This window comes from Plectropomus leopardus, chromosome 2, assembly GCF_026936395.1.
Source record: "Plectropomus leopardus strain MGB_pleo_1.0 chromosome 2, ASM2693639v1, whole genome shotgun sequence".
Lineage (NCBI taxonomy): Eukaryota > Metazoa > Chordata > Actinopteri > Perciformes > Serranidae > Plectropomus > Plectropomus leopardus.
In genome coordinates, this window is record NC_142177.1 from 41,198,278 (window position 1) to 41,204,499 (window position 6,222).

Here is a 6,222-nt window from a genome sequence, read left to right on the forward strand (position 1 = left end):
AAATTTCCAAAAATTTCCGTCCGACCGTCCATCTCATTGTTGTGAACAGAATACTTCAAAAACGCTGTGAGGGAATTTCTTCAAATTTGGCACAAACATCCACTTGGACTTACAGATGAATTTATTAGATTTTGGTGGTTAAAGTTCGAGGTCACTGTGACCTGTCATCTGTCTCGTGAACATGATATCTCAAGAGCAGCTTGAGGGATTTTTTAAAAATTTGGCACAAACATCCACTTAGACTCAATGATGAACTGTTTAGATTTTGGTGGTCACAGATCCAAAGTCAAGGTCACAGTGATCTCATCTATCTCATTCATGTAAAACCTCTTGAAATCTATTGTCAAAAAATAAAACACATTTTTATGCCTCTGTGCAATAACCATGATCAAGAACACCTTGAGGGATATTTCTTAAATATGGCACAAACGTCCACTTGAACTAAATAATTAAGTGCTTTGATATTGATGGATAAAAAGTCAAAGGTTAAGGTCACTGTAACCTTGCAACCATCTCATTCTCCTGAACACAATATCTTAAGATCCTCTTGAGGGATTTTGTAAAGATTTGGCACAAATGTCCACTTGGACTCATCGATGAACTGATTGGATTTTTGTGGTCACAGGTCAAAAGTCAAGACCACTATGACGGTATCGGTCTCATTCTTGTGAAAGTGTGATGTGAACACTATGAGGGATTTTCTTTTTTTCAGTTTGGCACAAACGTCCACTTGGACTCAAAGATGAACTGATTAGATATTGATTGTCCGAGGTATGGCCTTGAAGAAAAACATGCTTTTGGACATAACTCTAGAATTCATATGTTAATTATGACAAAATTAAAGTCTAATAGGATAAAATGAAGTGACATTTTATATCAAAAAGGTCAAAGGTCAGCTTCACTGTGACATCGTGTTTTCTTTCCGTTACTCTGCGTTTTATCTCAGGAACAGAATTGGAGACATTCGGTCAGATACTGAATTGGTGACATTAATCTGTAAACTGTGCTGATTTTAGATATCGTGTGTGTGGATGTAAACTGTAAGTGAAACTTTAATGGTGCACGGACGCAAACAACCGTAAGGCCGTAATTCTTGTTATTGAATTGTTTCCGAAACATCTTATTCATATTCCTTCAAAGCAGTTACAAATTAAAAGTTTAACAACAACATCAGTGCTTAACTTTGGTCTCTTGTACAGAAAATGAAAATAAATTAATACAAGACTGAATGGAAACCAAACACAGCTGATTTCATCCCGTCTTCGTGCCCTTGTTCCTCCCCTGCTGGCGTTAGCGTGTGCACAGACGTGACATCTGTGTAATTATCTCCAGCGGTCGAGTTGCTTCGTGTCTGCGAAGAGTCCTCGTGTGAACGGGCTGCTTTAATTGTTGTTTGAAACGCCGCCTACAGCTGACATCCATGTGATTACTGTCTCACTGACCTGCTCGTCTTTATCTGTTTGGTCGGTCAGATTCGAGTTGAGAGAGAGAGGACTGCAGAAAATAAAGTGTGTGTGTGTGTGTGTGTGTGTGTGTGTGTGTGTGTGTGTGTGTGTGTGTGTGTGTGTGTGTGTGTGTGTGTGTGTGTGTGTGTGATTGTTGTCTTTGGTGAGCAGGCAGCAGACGAGATGTGAGCTGTTCCTTTTGCAGTCGATCAACGTCATGTCTGTGTCTGCAAGGCAAGACACACACACACAGACACACACACACACATACACACACACGCTAAGACACATGTGGATACGGAGACGGAGACAGTGCATTAGTATAGGACACACCATAGACTGAAATTCCAAAACAAAGAGGGGGAAGTTCCCACCAAAACATCCGACCAATGAATCACAAGCAGCCCCATTAAATGCAAGCGCACGGATTGGTTTTCACAGCTGTCAATCATGTGAAAAATCCCCTTCTTGTATTATTTAATAACTAATTAAAATCAAACTTATTAAAACAAACACTTGAAGAAACAGGGTGATGAAAACCTTCAGAGACAGAAACCATCTTTGGGAAAAATGTATTTGTTGTGTAATTTGAGTTTTTTGTTTGGCCTATGACCCATTTACTAACATGGAGGGGCGGGCTTTATGACCTATACTGCAGTCAGACACCAGGGGGCGCTCTCTGTCCACACCGCCGATAAGCAATATCAGCAGTCATTTCAGAGAATGTACGGTTCTAAAATTTGCCTCAAGGTCATGGAAAAGTTGAGATTTGTTAAAAATGTGTATGAGCCCTGATACAGAGCAAGAGCTACATGTTTCATCCCCTCACAGCAAAAGTGTGTTTTACTATTCCGGTACAATAATTGCTGTCTGAAGATCAGTGGTCAGACTGCTGTTGTGTAATTTATCACAGTAAATATTGCTGTTTGATTGATTTGAGGAGCCTGTTCTTCTTTCCTCCACAATGATGCAACTTTGAGAAAACTAATGCAACCATGAAAGCATGTCAGTGAGGAGGATATAAGTGTTGGCTCTGAGAGACGAGCTTTTATTTGTATAAAAACTAATCCAGTTGTCAGCTATAGATCTGCGTGTATTACTGTACATATATTTAATGAAGTCTGATGTACTTCCTCTCCGTCCTCTTCTTCTTTACACTCATTATGTTCTTAACATATCTGCTCATTTTCCCTCCTCTGCCCACCAGATGCCCTATTTGCATTTTTAAAAATCACTTGATTTTGTCGGGCTGCACAGCTGTTCTCCATGTTCTCATTAGCACCGGTGTGACAATACAATGTGGCACGAGGTTGTGCACCGTGGGACTGAAACAAATTGAAATATCAAGTAAAGAAAACGTGTGAGTACCTGCAAGCTTTTGTATGCCATTTTCAGCTGTTTTTGGGATACGTAATTTTTTGACATTTTTTGCCATACTTTGTTGCTTTTTGGGTCATTTTTCGACGTTATGGTGTTTTTGCAAAATTCTATGTCATGGTGTGTCTCGGCACGCTGTTTAATGCAGTTTTCAGCTGTTTTTGGGACATGTCATTTTATGATGTTTTTCCACCGTACTATAGTATTGCTTTCTGGTAATTTTTTTGACATGCCATTATTTGGTGTTTTCGGCCGTGTCTCAGAACGCTGTTTAATGCAGTTTTTAGCTATTTTTAGGACGTCATTATTTGACATTTTTCAGCATACTATTATTACTTTTTGGGTGATTTTTTTCAACATGCCATATTATGGTGATTTTGGCCGTTTTTGCAAAATTCTATGGGATGGCGACTCTCAGCAAGCTATTTTATGTGGTTTTCAGCTTTTTTTTTTTTAATGTAATTTTTGACATGATTTTTATCTTTTTTGGCTGTTTCTGCTACATCCTATGTTATAGCGTGTCTCGGCATGCTATTTTATGTGGTTTAAAAATAGTTTTGAGCATTTTTTTGAAAATGGCATTTTCTGACATTTTTGCCATACTATAGCCTTGCATTTTTGATGGATTATTGAACATGCTATGTAATGGTGTTTTTGGATGTTTTTGTAAAATCCTTTGCTATGGCATGTCTTGGCACACTATTTGATGTGGTTTAAAATGAGTTTCATCCATTTTTTGAAAATGGCACTTTTGACATTTTTGCCCTACTATAGCTTTGCATTTTTTGGGGATTTTTGGACATGCTAAGTGCTGTTTTATTTTTTGGTTTTTTTTTTTGACGTTTTTGCAACATCCTTTGCTATGGCGTGTTTCGGCACGCTCTTTTATATGGTTTAAAATGGTTTCCATCAGTTTTTTGAAAGTGGCATTTTTTGACATTTTTACCATAGCCTTGAATTTTTGATGGATTTTTGGACATGCTATGTCATGGTGTTATTGACTGTTTTTGCAAGATCCCTTGCTATGGCGGTTCTTGGCATGCTGTTTTCTGTGGTTTAAAATGAGTTTCAGGGATTTTTTGAAAATGGCACTTTTTGACATTTTCACCATACTATAGCCTTGCTCTTTTGGTGGATTTTTGGACATGCTATTTAATGGTGTTTTGGGCTGTTTTTGCAACATCCTTTGCTAAAGCGTGTCTTGGCATGGTATTTTATGTTGTTTAAAATGATGTCCAGCAGTTTTTTGAAAATGGAATCTTTTTTTACATTTTCGCCATACTATAGCCTTGCTTTTTTGGTCGATTTTTGGACATGCTATTTAATGGTGTTTTGGACTGTTCTTGAAACATCCTTTGTTGTGGCGTGCTTCGGCGTGCTATTTCATGTGGTTTAAAATGGTTTCCAGCAGTTTTTTAAAAATGGCATTTTTTGCCTTTTTCGCCATACTATAGCCTTGCTTTTTTGGTCGCTTTTTGGACATGCTATTTAATGGTGTTTCGGCCTGTTTTTGCAACATCCTTTGCGATGGCGTGTCTCTGCATGCTATTTTAGGTGGTTTAAAATGGTTTCCAGCAGTTTTTAAAAAATGTCATTTTTTGACAATTTTGCCATACTATAGCCTTGCATTTTTGGTGCATTTTTGGACATGCTATTCAATGGTGTTTTTGGCTGTTTTTGCAACATCCTTTGCTATGGCGTGTCTCTGCATGCTATTTTATGTGGTTGAAAATGGTATCCAGCAGTTTTTTTGAAATGTCATTTTTTGACAATTTTGCCAAACTATAGCCTTGCTTTTTTGGTGGATTTTTGGACATGCTATTTAATCGTATTTTTGGCTGTTCTTGCAATATTCTTTGCTATGGTATGTCTCGGCATGCTATTTTATGTGGTTTAAAATGATTTCCAGCAGTTATTTAAAAATGTCATTTTTTGACAATTTTGCCATACTATAGCCTTGCTTTTTTGGTGGATTTTTGGACATGCTATTTAATGGTGTTTTGGGCTGTTTTTGCAACATCCTTTGCTAAAGCGTGTCTTGGCATGGTATTTTATGTTGTTTAAAATGATGTCCAGCAGTTTTTTGAAAATGGAATCTTTTTTTACATTTTCGCCATACTATAGCCTTGCTTTTTTGGTGGATTTTTGGACATGCTATTTAATGGTGTTTTGGACTGTTCTTGAAACATCCTTTGTTGTGGCGTGCTTCGGCGTGCTATTTCATGTGGTTTAAAATGGTTTCCAGCAGTTTTTTAAAAATGGCATTTTTTGCCTTTTTCGCCATACTATAGCCTTGCTTTTTTGGTCGCTTTTTGGACATGCTATTTAATGGTGTTTCGGCCTGTTTTTGCAACATCCTTTGCGATGGCGTGTCTCTGCATGCTATTTTAGGTGGTTTAAAATGGTCTCCAGCAGTTTTTTTTAAACTGCATTTTTTGACATTTTCTCCATACTATAGCCTTGCTTTTTTGGTGGATTTTTAGACATGCTATTTAATACTGTGTTGGGTTGTTTTTGCAACATCCTTTGTTGTGGCGTGTTTCGGCGTGCTCTTTTATGTGGTTTAAAATGGTTTCCAGCAGTTTTTAAAAAATGTCATTTTTTGACAATTTTGCCGTACTATAGCCTTGCATTTTTGGTGCATTTTTGGACATGCTATTTAATGGTGTTTTTGGCTGTTTTTGTAACATCCTTTGCTATGGCGTGTCTCTGCATGCTATTTTAGGTGGTTGAAAATGGTATCCAGCAGTTTTTTAAAAATGTCATTTTTTGACAATTTTGCCATACTATAGCCTTGCTTTTTTGGTGGATTTTTGGACATGCTATTTAATCGTATTTTTGGCTGTTCTTGCAATATCCTTTGCTATGGTATGTCTCGGCATGCTATTTTATGTGGTTTAAAATGATTTCCAGCAGTTTTTTTAAAATCGCATTTTTGACATTTTTTCCATACTATAGCCTTACTATTTTGGTGGATTTTTGGACATGCTATTTAATCGTATTTTTGGCTGTTCTTGCAATATCCTTTGCTATGGCATGTGTCTACATGCAATATTATGTGGTTTAAAATGGTTTCCAACAGTTTTTTGAAAATGGCATTTTTTGCCTTTTTTGCCATACTATAGCCTTGCTTTTTTGGTTGCTTTTTGGACATGCTATTCAATGGTGTTTTGGACTGTTTTTACAACATCCTTTGCTATGGCTTGTTTCGGCATGCTATTTTAGGTGGTTGAAAATCGTATCCAGCAGTTTTTTAAAAATGGCATTTTTTGACAATTTTGCCATACTATAGCCTTGCTTTTTTGGTCGAGTTTTGGACATGCTATTTAATAGTGTTTCGGGCTGTTTTTGCAACATCCTTTGCTATGGCGTATCTCTGCATGCTATTTTAGGTGGTTTA